Source organism: Pogona vitticeps, chromosome 6 (assembly GCF_051106095.1).
Source record: "Pogona vitticeps strain Pit_001003342236 chromosome 6, PviZW2.1, whole genome shotgun sequence".
In the NCBI taxonomy this organism is placed as follows: Eukaryota; Metazoa; Chordata; class Lepidosauria; order Squamata; family Agamidae; genus Pogona; species Pogona vitticeps.
In genome coordinates, this window is record NC_135788.1 from 41669822 (window position 1) to 41690022 (window position 20201).

The 20201-nt window shown below is 40.0% G+C and overlaps 1 protein-coding gene and 1 long non-coding RNA gene across 16 annotated transcripts in view; one reads left to right on the forward strand and one right to left on the reverse strand.

Moving 5' to 3' along the window:
• The window catches only part of ZNF385D (zinc finger protein 385D), a 528097-nt gene extending 510137 nt beyond the window's left edge, over positions 1-17960 (reverse strand). For 13 of the 14 annotated variants that reach the window (XM_078377266.1, XM_078377271.1, XM_073003387.2 and 10 more), the window contains exon 1: positions 17865-17960. The gene's annotated coding sequence lies outside the window, so the exon portion shown is untranslated. Of the gene's footprint in view, positions 1-17400; positions 17575-17864 lie in introns of those variants that run through there. The other variant, XM_073003381.2, reaches the window with a different exon arrangement.
• Positions 13637-19128, forward strand: LOC144583469 (uncharacterized). 2 transcript variants are annotated; one of them, XR_013537241.1, is made up of 2 exons: positions 13637-17351; positions 18465-19128. It is a non-coding gene; the product is annotated as an uncharacterized LOC144583469 (long non-coding RNA). The 2 variants fall into 2 exon arrangements; XR_013537242.1 differs by lacking the exon at positions 13637-17351 and adding an exon at positions 17913-18042.
• The last annotated feature ends 1073 nt before the right edge of the window (positions 19129-20201 follow it).

The following is a 20201-nucleotide window of genomic DNA, read 5'->3' on the forward strand; positions in this document are numbered from 1 at the left end:
TTTCCATCAACATCAATATAGTGCATCATTTTAGAGAACCTTATGAAGGGCTCAAAGTTCTTGCTCTGAATACAGTGGACCCTTGACTTACAGACGGCTTGACTTACAGACTTTTTGAGTTACAGACTTCTCTGGCTGCAAAATTTAGGTTTGACTTACAGACTGAGATTTGACTTACAGACCAGAAAAAAACCAAAATGGAACAAAAACGGCCTGTTACGGGATTAATCGGTTTTCAATGCACTGTAGGTCAATGGAGACTTGACTTACAGACTTTTTGACTTGAGAACCGCCTTCCAATACGGATTAAGTTCTCAAGTCAAGACCCCACTGTACATTCATTTGCCCCCATTTTCCTTATCACTTAGTCCCAAAAACATTGCACTCATTGTAAATCAACTTTATTTTGCAACATAAATTCACTCTGTAGACAACCTTATAGGCTGTGTGGTGCTTTGATGCCGTTACATTCACTAGATGTTATCTCAGGGTCACTCTGAATGAGAAGGAAGCTGTAATGAAAGAGAAGACATGGTGCCAAAGTAAGTAGATCACAGGCACCGTGAAAAGAACAGTGAAAGCGAAGAGGCAAACTATATTAGGATGTTTGTGTGTTTTCAGGATTTTAAAAGCCCTATAAATCAAAGGAGAAGATATTCAGCACAACCATACAAGGAGTGATGCACATAATCTAATGCACAAAGCACAGATTAGATCATAGTTGGGCTTCCATAAAACTGCCACCTTCACATTTTCAGTACTCAGACAAAAAAAAAAAAAAAAAAACTCTGCCTGATCAGTGGGCTCCTGCTGCTATACCATCTCTGTTCATTGTTCTCATTTCTTTCATTCCAGCTAACCAACTTTACATATTTCCATTCCCTATGCCACTACCCTATTTCCTTGTATAACAACATCACTAATATTGTGATATTTTGCAGTTTTTCCAATACATTTTTGATACAGGAAACATATTTCAATTTTACATGAGGCTTTTCCTGGCTGCAATATTTTTTTCCTGCAAATGTAAGACACAATTTCTTTACCAGATGATTGCTTTTAGTGCATTTACTAGTAATCTAATCACTAGTAATCTTACCAGGGTGTCAACCAGCCATCTAGATCTGCAGCATTTTAAGGTGTGAACCTGAACGTCTGAGTTTATTAAAGGATGCTTCCACAGCTCCTTGCCCCCAGACCTTTACTCTTCTTGTTTGCTTTAAAGCATAGAAAAGCTTTGCTTTTCTCACTGAACATGGTGTCATAGACTAGTGGTGGCAAAACCTTTTGGGCTCATGTGTCCAAACTGGGGGGGGGGGACAGCAGGTGGCAGAACCAGAAGGGCGGCAGCGAAACCAGAAGTGGCACAGAGGTGCCTCGAGACCCCACTCTGGATCCACTGCCAGCACCAGCTGTTCCGGATCTGCCTGCCGAAGCGCCAGCACCGCAGCTGCAGCTGCCTTCTTAGGTTTGCCTGCATGGTGGAGGGAGTAGCAATCTGGCAACATATGGCTCGCGTGCCTGCAGAAAGGGTTCTGCATGCCAGCTGTGGCACGTGTGCCATAGGTTCACCATCGCTGCACTAGACTCTGTCACAGATGCACCTGCTTGCTCCACTTTGAAGCGAGGCTGTGGTATATTGGCCGACCATGAATATCCTGTCTAACTAATTTCCTATTGAAATGTAACTTCAGAACAGCTTCCAGACAAGTTAGAGTACCCAAGGGGGGGGGACTGCCTGCATACTTAGAAAACATAAGCCCCTTTGCTGTTCTACCCTATAGAATGCATACTGAATAACCCCCTTGACCTGCATGTCAGCCAATGAGGATTTTTCTGTACCTTTATTTCCTTGTGGTTAGAAGGCATAAAAGCTCTTTGTACTTTTAGGTCAATGTTCCTCATGTCTAGGGTACCCAAGTGGCCACTTGAAATAAACAGCGCTTGTTCTCTCTTGAGTCTGTGTATGGTCAAATCTCATCCTTGCTTGTACAAGAGTGTTTTAACACTCCCAGATTTCTTATATCTGGCTCGCAAAGGGTACAGTCTTCACTTCAAGTCCCACTGAGTCCAGTAGAACTTACTTCTGATTAGACATCCACATGATCGTGTCCTGGAGTATGTCAGCACCCAAAATAGGATTGTTTTGTTTAAACCAATACCAGACTGGTATTTCCAAAAATAGCAAAATGTAGATAATATATATGTTTTAAGTGTGCTTCTGAGGAGTCTGACCCAATCATAAAATATGTAAAAAGCACAAACATTTATTGGACATATCCCTGTATGATTGCTCAGATTCATGGTGGGAAATGTTAATTTTATTTTGGAAATATATTTACATAACAATATAAAAGTCATGGAAAAATATGAACTGCATGTGGCCTTTATTTTCCATCGTTAACATTGCTGTGTTCTCATATAACTGTCACTGATCATTGCTCATTTCACTAATTCATGCACACATGGGTACACACAGAGAGTCTATAAATAATTGCTTTCAAAAGTGATGGGCTGAATAACTGTATTAGAACTTTGTATTTTGTAGTACAGTGGTGCCTCGCTTAACGAGCACCCCGTTTAACGACGAAGCCGCTTAGCGATGAAGAATTTGCGATCGAAATAGCGATCGCATTGCAATGTTTTAAATAGGAAAAAATTGCTTTGCGATGATCAATAAGCTGTTTCGATTACCGATTATCGCATAGCGATCTTTTTCCTACAGCTGATCGGTGGTTCCAAAATGGCCACCAGAAAAAAACATGGCTGCCAGCTGTGTTTTGGGACGGATTCCTCGCATACCGGGCAGTGAAAATGGCCGCCGTATGGAGGATTTTCGCTTAAAGGTGCGTTTTTTGCCCATAGGAACGCATTGATGGGGTTTCAATGCATTCCTATGCACTTTTAAAAATCGCTTAGCGATGTTTTCAGTTAGCAGCGATTTTTGCTCCACTGATTAACATTGCTAAGTGAGGCACCACTGTATGCTTTTGTTTTCTGTTTGAATAATCCTGTTAATGCTGTTAGTGCTGTGTTGAGAGAAAAAAAGAGGAGGTCTTTGCTGGTAATAAGAAAGGGGAAGATTCTTTAGGATTTGGGAACTGTGAAAGGGAGCAACAGATCCAAAAAAGAAGACTCACCAGGCTATGGGGCCTCTGGGACTGCCAAATTAATGAATCAAGACCCCTTTAAAAATGCAATTCAGGAGATGCAAGGAAACATCATTAAACAACTTTCGGACCAGATGCAGGATGTACAAACAGATTTTAAAGCAGGAACTGAAAGAACCAAGCTAAAAATAGGCTCATTTACAGAGACAGTGGAGAAAGTTGATTGTAGATTAACAAAAGTAGAATGAGATATACAGGATATCAATGAAGAAAAAGATATGATGCAGTCATGTCTCCTAACTTTGGAGATGAAGAAAGCCTCCTAATTTTTAAGGCTTCAGAACGTGGAAGAGATGCAGGGAGAGACTGAACAGGAATTAATAACACTGATTTCTGAAGAATTGGCCAAACAAACTGGGATAGGCCAGCAGGACTTGGAACAATCGACTGAAAAACTCTACCATTGGGAAAATGCTTTTACCAGACGAAATAAATTATCAAAGGAGATCCATATAAAATTTCTAAGAACAGTAAAAGAAAAAATCCTGAAAGTTAAGAGAGAAAAAGATTTGATGATAAAAGGAACTAAGATAAATGTACTGAAACAGGTGCCCTGGAGTGTGCAGGAAAAAAAAAGACAATATCATTTTCTCACCAAAATATTAATTGACAGGAAAATCCCATTTTCATGGCAGGTCCCGGAAGGAGTATATTTTAATTGGGAAGCAGGAAGATACAACCTGAATAGTAAAATGAAAGCCAGAAACTTCCTGATAGAAATGAAACAAAAACTGAAGCTGACAAAAGAACTACAATTTTTGAGCGAAGAATCAGAAGAAGAACAAAGAGAAGATGAGAAACAAGAAAAAGAAGAGGAAGAAAGACCAAGGATGCCACCACCAGCAAGGTGAACTAGGAGCCAAGGAACTGAGAGATAAGATGGGTAGTAAAAACTGTGCAGATGTCTGAACAAATTAAGCTTCTCTCAGTGAATGTAAAAGGGCTTAATCTGCCCCAGAAAAGAAAGAAAATATTCAATAAACTTTTTAAAGCAAAGGCAGACATCATATTTATCCAAGAAACACACATATAAAAAAGGACAAAAATTGTTAGAAAATTCTAAATTAGGGAAAACCTTTCTAGCTTCATATCAACAAAAAAAGAAAGGAGTAGCTATGTATATCAAGAAAGATCTGAACCCAAAATTGGTATTTGCCTCAGAAGATGGGAGACTACTGATGGTGAAAATTACCTATGAGGAAGAAGAAATACTACTGGTGAATATATATGCACCAAATGAATCTCAACCCAAATTCTATCTTCAACTGAAGACTCAATTAACTCCAAAGGCAGAACAGAAAATATATATCATGGGAGACTTTAAAGCAATAGTAAATAAATAAAAAGATACATCAACAAGAAATGGAAATGCAAGGAAAAGAACAAGAAATGTGATACCTAAGGTATTCCTTGAAATGGCAGAAGAACTAAGTCTAATTGATATATGGGGACCCAGATATCCCAAAAGAAGAGACTACACATTCTACTCAAACAGACACAACTCCTGGTCAAGAATAGATAACTGCTGGATCTCAGCGGAAATCACTCATACATATGTAGACCACAACCCATTATGGATTATTTTAGGGCAAACACCAAGAAAAGGCTCATGGAGGCTGAATAGTTATCTACTGAGAGACGAATCCTTCCTAAATAAATTTAAAAAGAGTTAAAATTTTACTTTCAAATTAATAAACCCCAGGACACAGTGATGACAGTGATATGGGATGCTGCAAAAGCTTTTTTCGTGGTTGTGCGATAGAATACAATACATAAAGACAAAAAGGAGAGAAGTAAACAATACCATACTCTAATAACGTCCTTAAAAAGGAGGAAATGGAACTAAAGCAGTCTCCAACCAACAAGAATTTATTAAATAAGATAAACATTTTACAGCATAAAATTAACTTATTAAAACAAAAAGAGTTGGAGAAAAAAAATTAAATTTGCAAGGCAAAATTTCTTTGAAAACGCAAATAAGCCAGGAAGATGGTTAGCATATAGAATCTTTAGTGTAGATAGATAGATAGATAGATAGATAGATAGATAGATAGATAGATAGATAGATAGATAGATAGATAGATAGATAGATAGATAGATAGATAGATAGATAGATAGATAGATAGATAGATAGATAGATAGATAGATAGATAGATAGATAGATAGACAGACAGATAGACAGACAGACAGATAGACAGATAGATATAGATGTTTTTAGTGCTTTGGTATTTTTAGTGTTTTTAATGTTTTTAGATTGTTTTTATTTCTCCTAACTTAAATAATGTATCTTACTTTTGCTGGTCAATGACCGTAATAAAACATTTATTATTATTATAGAATTAAAAAAGAAAGAGAAAAAAACACAGATTACAAAAATACTGGATAAGCAAGAGAAGGAAATATATAAACAAAAGGAGATTGAAAAAGAAATTCAAAAGTTCTATGCCGGACTTTATTAAAAAAGAGAAGGAGAAGCAAATGGAATATCTGAATAAAATTCCAGCTTGGAGGTTTAATTTTCAACAACTCAAGAAACTAAACAAATCAATCACAATGAATGAGATTGGAGAAACATGGAAAAAACAGAAAAGCAGGAAATCCCTCCGCCCCGATGGACTATCAGCTGAGTATTATAAGGCATTTGAAGAAGTCTTAAGTCCTCAATTTAAGAAGTTAACTGAAGACATTGAGTCTAAGAGGGAAATTCCAAACTCATGGAAAGAGGCACATATTACTCTAATAAGGAGTGGTCAGAGAAAATGAAATCAAGAATTGCAGACCAATCTCTTTCTTAAAGGTTGACTACAAGATTTTTACAACCATCTGGGCATCAAGATTAAAGGAAATACTGGGAGAAATAATAGATAAAGATTAAACAGGTTTCATCCCTAAAATGAAATTGTCATCAAACATAAAGACAATAATAGATATCTTAGAATAATACGAATTGCATCCAGAAAAACAGATGATGTTAATCTGTCTAGATGCAGAGAAAGCCTTTGACAATGTCAACTGGGAGTTCATGTTGTTACAACTAAAGAAAATGGGAGTGGAAGGAAACTTTTTACAAACAATTAAGGCAATGTATTCCAAGCAGGAAGCCAGGATTAAAGTCAAAGGTAATCTAACAGAGAGCATACTGCTTGAACAAGGCACAAGTCAGGGAAGTCCACTATCCCCTCTTTTGTTTATATTAACTTTGGAAATTTAAACAGGCAGATAAGGGCTAATGAAAACGTTAAAGGACTAAAAATTAGAGGTGAAAAATTTAAGGTACAAACATATGCAGATGATCTAGTAATAATACTTGAAAATCCTCATAGAAATTTGGAGGAACTATTGAGAATAATAGAAGATTATGGACAACTGGCAGGTCTTAAAATAAACTATCAAAAATGAAATTTATGACTAAAACATAAAGAAAGAAGATGTGAAAAAATTGGTGATGGAAACCAATTTTTAAGCAGTACAGAAAATCAAATATTTAGGAATTACCATCACCAAAAAAAACAAGTAACTTAATGAAAGAGAATTATCTTAGAATACAGAAGGAAATTCAGAAAAAATTGGAAAAATCGAGTAAGTTGCAATTATCTCTGATGGGAAGAATTTCAACAATAAAAATGATGATATTACCAAAACATCTATTTCTTTTTCAAAATCTACCAATACTATTACATTTTAAATATTTCAAGGACTTGGATCATCTGACAGTGAATTTTGTATGGAAGACCAAGAAACCAAGAATAAAACTTAGGCTATTACAGGACCTGAAAGAAGGGGGGGGGGGGGGTTCAGGACTACCGAACTGGCTATTGTACTATAAGGCTTGTACTATGACATGGATAAAATAATGGATAATTCTTGCAAACCAAAGACTACTGAAATTGGAGGAACATGATTTAAGAATGGGTTGGCATGCATATGTGTGGTATGGGAAATACAAGGAGCAATCACATTTTATAGAACACAATGTGAGAAAGGCACTATGCTTAGTGTGGCAAAAATTTCAAGCACAAATTTATAAGAAAATCCCAACATGGGTAGCGCCTATAGAAGCATTTACTTTGAAAGTGTTGAATCAGAAAGGTGCATTACTAACATATAAAGAATTACTTAATTAAAAATATAAAAAAATAAGCAAGAGCTAGAGGAACTAAGGGTGGCAACAGATTGGTGGTCAATGAACAGACTAGAATCGAGATACAAAAAAGATAAAATTGTGGGCTTCTTTGAGGGTGAAGTCCAGGTGGATAAACTGTGAATATATACTGATGAGAAAATAATTTTAAAAATGTATATATACCTATTGGAATATGATATGGAAGATGAGAGGGTAAAGGAGACAGTGATAAAATGGGCAAGTAACTTTGGTTGCAATATCTATATTGATGATTGGACAATGATGTGGAAAGAGTGTCATAAAATGATTAAGCCGGTAAATTTAAGATAAAATATCCTCAAAATGTTTTATAGATAGCACTATACCCCTGCAAGGTTGGCAAAAATGTCAGAGGGTAATAGCAATGTTTTTTGGAAGTGTAAAAAAAGCAGGAACTTACTATCATATGTGGTGGACGTGCGAAATATCTCAAAAGAGATATTGGACACCGGTGTGGGAAATCATACAACAGAAATTAAATTTTAAACCTGAAATAGCACTATTAAATATTATGTCAGATATCACTGATAAGAAAATTAAATAGTGTTTAATGTCTATACTTGTAGCTGCTAGGTTACTCTGGGCCCAAAAATGGAAAAGTGAAGAAATACCTACGATGGAGGAGTTCCTAAAGAAGCTGTTGTATATTGCAGAATTAGATACAGAAGCACTACAAGAACAGCCAAGAGACTATGTAAAACAAAGTTGGAACTTAATATATGTTTGGGCTCAGGAAAAGATAAAAGTTTAGGTAAAAATATTTCATGTTTATTACTTTTTTCAAGGCTCCCTGGAAATCTGGGAGATCTGGGATCCAAATGAGGTTGGAATCTTTGTCCTCTGAAGGGGGGAGGGGTGGGTTTATTTTGGCTTATTTTTTCTCTTTATTTCTTACTTTGTTGTAGTTTGTTTGAATGATAGATGTTTTGTATTACTATGTTTAAATAAAATAAAACTCTTGGGGGGGGGGGGGAGTGATGGGAAAACAAAAAGATTTCCATTTTCATCTGATTTCATATGCCCTGCCTTGCATTCAGTCAGGTATAAATCTTCAGGAGCCAAAAGGATGAGTTCTTAATACAGAAAAATTATAATCTGCATCACATATGGACAAAGTACAGTTCTCCAAAACTTTGTTGAACTACACATCCCAGAGTTCCACACCATTATATATACTGAGACAAGTTGATGGGAGTTGCACTCTTTTCCCAATCTTAACTTAAATGGCATTTATTAATTTTCCCTATAATACAAGCTTCCAAAAACCACAAAAAAGGATGAATTAGTTTGCAACTTTTGCTGTGTCAGCACATAAAAACTGAGGTTGATCATTTTTGCCGTGTTAGCACATAATAGAAAGATTGATTTCTTTTTTTCTCTGTATGCCTGGATAAGCTGCTCAGGTATCATCTATGGTGATATACCATATCTAAGGGGAGACAGGTTTCTGTGGAGGTAGAGAATACAGAGTGCGAGATAAAAGTCTTAAAAAATAACTGAGCAGACTATTCAGTTGCAGTCAAGGGAGTGAGGGACTCCATTAAACTGTTTTCAATTCAAAATAAAAAAAATTATATTTGGGTAATCCAGAAACAGTACTTGGTCCCTATGAAAGCAAATATAGAAAAGAACCATGCAGTTCCCTCCATTGATCAGGATTTCTCATACCTTCCATCCTCCTGCTCTGCAGCCTGAGCAATATTATTTGCCTTCAGCATTTCTATAAATGTCATTTCCTATCTCCATTCATGCATCAGTCAACCATAATCCCAGCTAAAGCGTTAAAATACTATTAGATCAAGCACTACTAAATTATATGTAAAAAAACAAAATTAGTGATATACACTACATTCCTTTTAGCTATCCTGTGGATTTCTCTTAACAAGGATGCTTCAAATGAAATCAAGGTTCTGATAAAGTGAACAAGCAGTATTGTTAAACAAAGGCTAACATTTATTTGGAGACATCACACTTACAAAGTGAAGTGTTTCTTTGAAGCTGAAGATTAAAAAGAATACTAGTCTAAAAATAATCTTACGTGCACCTTTTTTTGTCTATGACTTAAGATAGAAGTGCTAATTTTATGATCAAAAGCTTAACATACATCTTTGGTTGCTATTTCTGGATAATCACCTAATATCATTATTATTAGCTACATTATTATCATGTTTTCCTTCCAAGGAGATGAAAGTGACATTTCAGTTCACAACAGTTCTGAAATCAACTGTGTTGAGAGAGACTTTTCCCAAAACATCCGGCTTCCTCAGGCAGATAGTTGAACCTGCTTTTTTTCCATCTAAATCTAACAGTGACACCTAGAAAAGCAACTTCTCTTTCTGAAATACATTCATCAAGAGAAAAGCAGGTATCTTGGGGGAAAAACAAGAATGAAGTGGGGATAGCTATGCTTCACCGTCAGTCAGTCCAAAATAATCTTACAACTGGGAAGGATCCTATGGATCATCAAGTCCAACCCCTGTCAGGGAGCACAGTGAGATATCAAACTCCCAGCCTCTGGCTCCCCGGTCAGATACCTAAGCCACTGGGCTATCCTATCCTATTTACTGTTTTATGGGTACATATGTACTATTTCAGTAATTCCGTAGTTTGCAGAAATATACTCATCCTATTTTCAGTGATATTTCAGATGTGTTTCATAATTACTGTAAGGTTACGAACTCATACATAACCGTTTAGGAATAATTCCCACACAGCACAATGGGACTTGCTTTAACATTCCTAGGATAACACTGCTTGTCTATAATCCCAAACAAACTTAATTGGGAATACAATTAACTTCCAAACAAACATGAAATAGTAAGATCATTGTTTAAAAAGCCCTTTTTGGACCTATACAATACTGGATAATTGCCAACCAGTATCTAATATCCCATTCTTGGGGAAAGTAATAGACTGGGTTGTGGTCTCTCAGCTCCACTGGTTCCTGGATAAGACAGAGTATCTAGATCCGTTTCAATCTGTCTTCAGGCCTAGTTATGGGACAGAGACAGCTTTGGTTGCCTTGGTAGATAACCTGCAACGAGAACTGGATAGGTGTCCCTGTTGGTTTTGCTGGATCTCTCATTGGTTTTCGATACTATTGACCACAGTATCTTCCCATCTCGCTGGAATGGGAATTGGGGGCACTGTTTTATGATCAGCTACCAGGCACAATCTAAAGTGCTGGTTTTAATCTATAAAGTCCTAAATGGCCTGGGTCCAAGCTATCTCAAAGACCCTATCTCCAATTATGAGTTGCCTCAGGTGTTAAGATCATCAGGAGAGGCCTTTCTCTCTGTCCCACCACCTTCACAGATGCATCTGATGGGGACACATGAGAGAGTTTTCTCTGTTGCTGCACCCATTTTGGAACTCCTTCCCACAAGAAGCCAGACTGGCCCCATCTTTGCTATCCTTCCACAAACAGGCAAAGACCTTACTCTTCAGGAAGCCTTCCCTCAGTAACCAGCCACCTGTGTGTGATTTTTAGACAGATTGTTATGGATTACTGTTTTGACTGGATTTTTAGTACTAATGTTTTCCATTTCTCAGAGTAACTTCTTTTAAAATTTTGTATACTTTTTGATCTTTGCCTTAATAGTGCCTGTTAAGGATGTGAGATGCCTCCGTATTAATTGTTCATAGATTTACATATTGTATTTTAATGATACTAACCACCATTGTATGTTCATTGTTTTCAACTTTAAAAATGGTATTTCATTGTTGTAAGCTGCCTTGGGTCCTTTTCAAGGAGAAAGGCAGGGTGAAAATATTTTAAATAAATAAATAAATACACACTGCATTCCAAATGTAATTGTCTGTGACAGGTTTGCCCTGGTTTGATTAAATGGGCAAAATGAAATAAAAGAATCAACTTTACATGTATTGTCTACCCAGTTCTATTCTGCTCATACCCATACTTTTTGGCAGACTCTTATTTTTAACCCCCTTAGGTTCTAGATGTTCATATAAATCTTTTCCTTCTTAGGACACTCCTAACTTCCCATAAACTATTGAGTGTATTTATTTATTAAAAATATATTATATTTTGCTTTTATATTCTTATTCCAGCACTTGACAAAAACCATCTCATAGCAGTCTACACATAAAAAACATAAAACAAATTTATAACATGTATCTCAATGAAACGGCAGCACAAAATAAAAACAAAAAAGTAACAGAAATGGAAATAACTGCAGCTCCTTCTGATCAATCAGAACATGCTACAGTTATTTGCCTTTATAAAAATACTATTTGTCTATTCTTCTTATTAAATTAATTTATTTTATTTTATTTATTTTAATAAAAAATTAAATTTTAATAAACAAGCTATTCCCAAGTAATGTAGAGCTTTCAAGGTGATAGACAGCACTTTAAATTCAGACCCTGAAATGCACTTGCAACCAATATAACTAGTACAGAATCAGTGTACAGTAGAACTCCCCATATCTGTGGGATTGTTATCTGTAGTTTCAGTTATTTGTGGTTTACCGCAGCCTTATCCACAACATACAAGAGGGCAACTCTTATGGCTGTTGTCCCACCCTCTTGTGGCCTTTGCACTGCCTCCTTGTATGTTGTTGTCACGTTCCCACGCGGCCCCTGCTTGTTTCATCAAACTAAGAGCTCACGCTACGTGTCTTTCAGCTGCCACCAGCTGATTACATTAACATTATCTATTATTAATGATATATGTCCAGGCCATATGTCATTTTAAAAAGAACCAAATAGAAATTGTTTATTGTTACAGATGTTAACAGGACAAGCAATATTGTTAACTCTTAAACAAACATCCTCCTTTATCCACTCTCAACCACCATTCTCCTGCCCAAACTCCAAAACTTTCAATCTCCTCAACTAACTCACTGACTCCTTATCTCTCAGTCTCAAAACTCCCTATCTAAACTCTCCCTCCTCCTGCTGAGTCTCTTGTATCTCATGACTCCACCCCTCCAGCACTCCCATTGGTCTATGCAGATAGCATATGAATATTCATGACCTGGATGGATGCCACAGTTGTATATAGGGTTCCCTACTATTTACGAATTGTGGTGCTAGAGGAGACTTTTAAGAGTCCCCTGAACTGCAAGGAGAACAAACCTATCCATTTTGAAGGAAATCAACCCTGAGTGCTCACTGGAAGGCCAGATCCTGAAGCTGAGGCTCCAATACTTTGGCCATCTCATGAGAAGAGAAGACTCCCTGGAAGAGAACCTGATGTTGGGAAAATGTGAAGGCAAGAGGAGAAGGGGACAACAGAGGACAAGATGATTGGACAGTGTCATCAAAGCTACCAACATGAATTTGACCAAACTCCAGGAGGCTGTGGAGGACAGGAGGGCCTGGCGTGCTCTGGTCCATGGGGTCACGAAGAGTCGGACACAACTTAACGACTAAACAACAGCAACAACCTGGTATGATCTCCCAATGAATTCCTCACAAAAACAAACTTCTGCTTCTCTTATCTTCCATGTGGTTATGGCAGAAGCAACAGTTTGGGCATATGGCAAGAGGACCAAGGGGTGGGTGGATGTTTTGATTGCGGCTGCATTTGGGAAAATAGCATCTCCTGTGGTCAGTAGCATTCTGTGTCTTGGTCAGGAAGACAGAGGAAGGGAAAAAAGAACTTTCTCCCAGCATATCCTTGTTGCTTTTCTCATCACAACTGCTTTCTTTCAAGATAAGGAAAAAGACAAAGCAGGAACTAGGAATGAAAATGTGAGAGCTAGCAGAGTTTTGGGCTACTTTTTTGAGCAATCAGTTTAGTTTGGGGGGGGAGATTTAACTCACACATCTTTTTGGGAAAGATCTGACCCACCCCTCCTTGCCCCTAGTAATGCATTATTCCTTGAACGAAGAGAACTGCTATTCTAAACATACAGGACATGCACTGGACATGATGGACACACAAGCAATACAGTGGACCCTTGACTTACAGACGGCTTGACTTACAGACTTTTTGAGTTACAGACTTCTCTGGCCGCAAAATTTAGGTTTGACTTGCAGACTGAGATTTGACTTACAGACCAGAAAAAAACCAAAATGGAACAAAAACGGCCTGTTACGGGATTAATCGGTTTTCAATGCACTGTAGGTCAATGGAGACTTGACTTACAGACTTTTTGACTTGAGAACCGCCTTCCAATACGGATTAAGTTCTCAAGTCAAGACCCCACTGTACTGCAGTGGTGTACAGGCAACTCAGGTTCAGTATCCAAAAGGTTCCTTGTTCAGCCGTGCTTCAATACAGTTCAAGCATGCAATTTACCATGCATAAGCAGAGTTCCAACTGTGAGATATTTATGGTCTGAGCCTTCAGTTTCACATGGATGTCTTTTAGGCATTCATTGAGCTACTTGCAATGAATACCCCAAAGTTTCATTGCCTGCCTACAAATCCATAAATCTGTTGTTAAGTGGACAGCAGATTACAAAATGCTCATCAGCTGTGCTCACCCTAAGAAGGATACTGTTAAGTTTGTCTTAGAAGTATATCTTTGTTTAAGATTATGTTTCAAGCCTTAGCCAGATGTCTTTTACATGCTGAATGGCCTAATTCCCGTAACATGGTAAAAAGATACCAGAAACACATTTATTTATTAAAATGTTATGAGCTTTGTGATACAGTGATTATTTTCAGATTCACAAACCTAAGGTTCATGTCCTGTTCAATCCTGGTTGTTATTTCAATAGAAAAATGATATAATAAACATTAATCAAACAGAGCTGAATTGCTTATGTCAGTTCACACAACTGTTGTAAAGCTAAAGCTGCAATTCTATATTTCTTTGGAAAACTCCATTGACTTTAAAAGGACTTACTGTATTTCTTAGAGTGCAGTTCTATGCATACTTAAGTGAGTGGGGGAGGCCTTCATAACATATCAAGACTAAAGTAGATATGCATAGCCTTGCTATGAAAAATCATTTTCTGAATACATTGTAGGAATATATTGCTATATATTCTAAAGATATAAACTCCACTGTTCACATCCACTTCCTTGGAAGCACTATGTGAGCTCCTGTCCATAGGCCACAAACATTTAATGAAGAATGCTAGCATAATGCAGTTGCCAAGAGTGTGACTAGATGGGAGAATTTGGAGTAATCTGGGCCACATTCGAAATACTCTTATCTTCAGTATGATCTATTTTATCTTACACTTGAATGATCCTTCCATTCACATGGGAGGTTTCTTCTGTGAGAAAGATCCAGACAGCATGTCAGATCTCTCAAATTTCTCTCCTTTTCAATTATTGATACCCCACCCCTTTCCCTGCCTTTTGTTGTGGCTGTTGTTCCATGTACCATGGCAACTTCCCCTTTTTTATACTGTTTAATTTAGTAAGTGGCATAGCACTACAGCAATACATCAACCTTGCATGGATACTTCCCTTATATATGAAATAGCACTGTATTACATAGGATAATATTTTTTAAAAAAAAAATGTGACAAGAAAACAGAGGAGAGGATTTCTCTGCTACCTTTCTACTGTTACAACTCACTGCATAAGTTTTAGGATTGTCATCAAAGACAATGCTGTCCACAGCTCTCTTCGGATGTGAATTAAGCAACCACACAGACTGCAGAAAGGGATAACCAGGACCACTCCCAATCACACCAAATAAGCTGCAATCCTAGCACCGTGCTAGAAAGGAGCAGAACAGCTGGCAAAAGGGGTGGGATGAATGTCTCTTATGTAAAACATGCACAGTTGCCAGAAAATAGGGCAAACCAAAGTGCACCAGAAGTACACCAAACAATAAGCCACATATCACACCCTGAGTGCTGAATAGAGTCTGGAAGGATCTATGTTCAAAGTGAGGTATGAAACTCTGTGTCAACCTGAACACCATTTCAGGATTGCTGTGAGGATAAAATGAACAGGGGGGGAGCCATGTATGCTATCTTGAACTCCTGGGGGAAAGAGCAGAATATAAACATAAGCAGTAAACAAATAATGGTAGTACTTAGAGTGTGAGACTAAGATTTTGGAGACATGGGTTCAAATCCCTACTTGTCCATGAAAACCCATGGGGCAGTGTCAATAGTAAGCCATCCTTTACATTTTGCATACCTTGAAAACTTTTAGGATCATTATAAGCCAAAACAACTTGACGAATAACAACAATAAATAAATAAATATTATAAAACTATCATAAATATTATCCTGAATCCCTGTAAGATTTGAGACAGTTTTTTAAAAGGTTATTTTTTTATCTAGGGGGAAATCACTGTTATCTTTAACAGTAAGAATAAGAAAACACTGTAGCTAAAGGGAATTTAAAAGTATTTTAATGCATTGTTCCTTTAAGATGACAATCATGATAATGATGATGATTTTGTGCATTGGAAAGCAATTTATGCACACATTACCTTACTTCATTTGCTTAAATGCTTTATCCACTTGTATGCCTTTCTTAAGGTGACAGTGTAATGAAAAAACAAACCGCAAGTAGGTGGAATGTGAAGTAGTAGTATTAGAAATCACTGTAAATTTCTCTTTTCTTAAAGAAACGGTCAGAAATCTGGATGAAAGAAAGATTCCTTTCAGTTTCATGGCAACTACTGTATTCATCATATACAGTGCAGTGGCACTAAATCCCAACCTACTAATATAAGTCATTACTTTATGTTATTTCTTCAAAAGTCTTCAGCTGAACTCTTCCTCTTTTCTTTCCTCCTCCCTAAGCACCAAAGTTACATTTAGGGGAAATGGCAAGAAATAGCTAAAGTCATTTTAAAATGAGGACATAGTGCACTGCAACTCCATAATTGTTAAATACCTGTTTTGGGTTACAGAAGATTTGTATGCAAATTGACTTACATTAGGTACAGCTAAAAAGCAAGCTCAAATAATCCCCCTAAGAAAGTAATAAACCAGAAAGAATAATTCTCTAAACATATGTCACGCCACTTAACTTTTTCAAAATGTAATTACTTTTGTAAATTAGCACAGATGCCAAGGTTGGGGAAGGTTTACACTTTAGCAGTATGACACCCATTGCCTTTCCTAGCCACAGTTTACTTGTCCTCGAAGAGTGGGTGCTAGAATGGGCCCCTCCTTCCAAACATTTCTCCTTGTTTCGATTCTACTGAATACTCAACAGCACTTATCTAAGACAGTGAAATACACATCCATCTTACAGTCACAAGAAAAAACAACACAACTGCTTTTGTTGCTGTTTACAAAAATGTTTTCATTTAAGCATTTAAACTCCAAAATATACTAACCAATCAAGATCTTAGTGTTACCTTTAAGGTCACTGGAGTTATGTAGTTTTACAACATTATTGGCTAAGCATACTTTAGACACTGCTCATCCATTCCCGAGCCTAGGACCTGTTTTTTGGATACTATACTTCATATGAAATTTGAACGGAATGCCTTGGCACATGCACAGAGTGTATTTGCTATGAGATTCAGGGGGAAACAACCCATTCAGAAAATGACTTTTCCATGAAGGTTAGCACTTCAACATATTATATACCCTTATAATTTTAGTTATAAAATCAAAATAGAGACACTCTAGGTAACTCGGAGGGGGGACGGCAAAAGAAAGCTACCTTCTGAGACAGTTGGTGTCCATTATTGTTGGTGGGACAGAAGACACAGCACAGGTTGAAAGAGCCAAGGATGATTGGCAGAGCAAGAAGAAGGAGCTGGAGCCACTGTGGCTTGCGGGACACAAAAGTGGGGACCCTCACACAAACCCAAAAAGCAAGCACACATTTCAACATATATCCAGCAGGAGGGGAACACAGGTGGAGCAAGGCTGCAGGTCAGGAGTGGGATGCTGCCGGGGACAACCTGCACCTGAAGCGGAAGGCAGTGCCTCCTCTGCCCTTAAAAGGCAAACCTATAGTACTGGCTTCCCCCTTCCGTGTATCTTTGGCAGGAAGTAAAGAAAACCCGATAAGCAGAACCATCTGATCAAAGGAGTTGTTCCGTAGAGAACTAAAGAGCAGGAACCTTCAGCCAACTGCAATGGCTCAAGGAAGACGCGCGGCATCCAGCCTGGTAGGCTGCACTGCTGCTTCGGGCAGGGAAAGCACGGGGGGGAGCGCACCTGTCCGTTTTAGTAGGAATGTCGCTGACATCAGAAGATCCCCGAGCCACAGCTCCCGCTTGACTTCCCGACACTCTCCAAACGACCGACCCGGCGCGCCTCGAGCAGCACCAACTCCAAAATGCGCCCCTTACATTTCGGAAACTTCGCTCGGTCCACCCAGAGAGTCATCCTCGCGCACCGGTCACCGGGTCACCGTGGGTCGGTGCGCCTCCTTTGCGCCTTCACGAGTGGCGCTTCCAAGCAGCACAAGGCGGTGGGAGAAGGAGAGGCAACTCCGTTTCGGAGAGTCCTTTCTTCCCGCCGTTCAGCCGCGCAAAAAAAAAACAGGGGGGAAGGGGGGGAAGGCGGGGGGACGGAGTTACAGAGAGGAAGGGGCGCGAGTATTCTCAGCCGCTCCGTCCGACCCTGAGAGGAATGCAGGCGGGAGGGGAGAGGGGTGCCGCCCGGGCTCCTGAACTTACCGCTCCTAGGCTGGGCTTTGGCTCCGAGCAGCTCCTCTCTTTCCTGCTCCCAGCCGAGCTCCTCATTCTCCGGGAGCCTCCCTCGCCGCCACCGCCTTCGGCCAGCCGAGCGCCTGCTGTGAGGGAAGAGCGACAGCAAGCAGCCCGGTGGGATTGAGGAGGGCCACGAGCGCCGTGGGTGAGGAGAGCGCGAAGAACACCACCGGCGAGCCGCCTTCGGGAGGGGACGAGGAGCTGGAGGCGGCGGGTGGCGGGTGGGTGAGGGGGAAGCACCGCCGCTGGAAGGGTCTCTTCGGCAGTCCCGCCTTTTCTTTTTTGCTGCCGCCGGTGTTGCTGCTTCCTTCAAGCTGCACCGCGCGGCTTGGTGGCGGCTGCCCCCGCTAGCTCTTTGCTGGGCATGTGTCGTTCTTGTGCCACCTCAAAGAGAGAGAGAAGGGGAGGGAAAGAAACCGAGAAGGGAGGATGGAGAACCCCCTAAAAATCGCGCGTGAGAGGAAAGGTTGCAAGGCGGATGAGGCGATGTATCGGCGGGCGGGGCGGGGGGAGTGGGAGACGATTGCCGCCTCGCCACTTGCTGCCTCCTGCTTTTCTCTTCCACAGTCGACGACCCGCGCAGGAGGTAAACAAAGGCAAGCCTCTTCAGACGAGGGAGAAGTCGCTCGTGTCGAAGAAAGCTAGCGCTCGGCGCGCAAGGTGGGAGGTGATGTGAGAAAGCAGCAGCCAGGAATAAGAAAGTCTTGGACAGAGCAAAACACGGCATAAAGAGTAAGGGGGATAAGTTTAAAGAGAAAATGACAGCACCTAAACTTGGGGACACCGTGGGGAAGCGACATCGTGGAGGACAGAGGCTAACTCTTGAGTAAAGTCGCGGTTCCCCGGTTTCGGTCTTACAAGCTACTTGAGAATGCCCTTCCTGAGGATCGGGTTAACACATAGGAAATAGGCGAGTTACTACATTGTTTCGCGAATCGCACCCGTGGGCATCTTAAAATTGTCCAGACTGCACTATCGCACATCCCTTCGCTGGAGAGATACAGTATTACTGTTTACTTGAGCCCAGTTCACCCAACACGGTCTCTTTACAGGAATGAAGGGGCCCAAGAGCAGGAACGCTTTGGACAGCTGTCTTCACTTTAGCACATATTTTGTTAATTACCATATACAATTTGTACCCCACATTTCCACTGCAGAGTAGTGTGCAACATGTCTTATGAGCATCATAAAACAAAATAAAAAAGAAATAGAAAACATATATAACTATAAAGCCTTTTTTTAAAAAACAGTAGTTATCCCAATAACTTAAGCAATAGGCACTGTGTTTCTCTTCCACTTTTACCATAATGCATTGTCCTAAGGAAAAAGACATAAGAGAAAGTTTAAAAAATAATAGAGGGTCAGAAGTGGAACTGATTTGTATGCATCTATGGTAATATTCAGTGAACATGGAAAGGTAAAAAGATACGCTCATCTGAAATTGTTATCAAACTTAAAGGAAAACATACAGTACTCACCCAAGAAGCGTAAATAAAAGAAATGTGGTTTTAATGTGTGAGCTTCACAACAGTTTACCTCAGAAGACAAGAAAGGACTGTTCACACATCTCAGCAGACACAGGACTTCCTTCTGAACTGTCTTATATCTCACTGTTCTTTTAACTCAGGGATCTCCAAACTATGGCTCACGGGCCACATCTGGCCAACCTTGCCTTTTTATCTGGCCTGGCAAACACCACAGGCTCAAGTCTGCAGGCTCCAGTCCATTTCCTTCAGCCCATGAGTAGTAGGGTAATGGTAGCTTTATTCAAACTCAAATTTGACAGGTGCCACGCCCCCTTTTGGACCCCCAGCAGCGGAAGGGGAGGGACTTCCGGCGTCTAGGCTCGACCCAGGCCCCTTCCGGCGGAAGGGGCTGGTCGAGCGGTGACGTCGGGGGTTGTGGGGGTCACCGTGGGCCTATAGGGGTGTATTCCTAGAGTCTGGGGTCCCCCGTGACCCTAGGGTGGCCTGAGGATTGGTCCCCGAGGGGTTGTGCCACCCCCACGGCCCTGTGGACCAATGGGGAGCGGTTGGAGGGGCTTGGCTAGAAAGGGCGGCCCTAGGGCATGCCCCAGCATGCCTTTAGGCCCTGCATGACGTCAGGGGTTGTGGGGGTCACCGTGGGCCTATAGGTGTCTTTTCCTAGAGTCTGGGGTCCCCCGTGACCCTAGGGTAGCCTGAGGATTGGTCCCCGAGGGGTTGTGCCCCCCCCACGGCCCCTGTGGACCAATGGGGAGCGGGTGGAGGGGGTTTGGCTAGAAAGGTTGGCCCTAGGGCATGCCTCAGCATGCCCTAGGCCCTG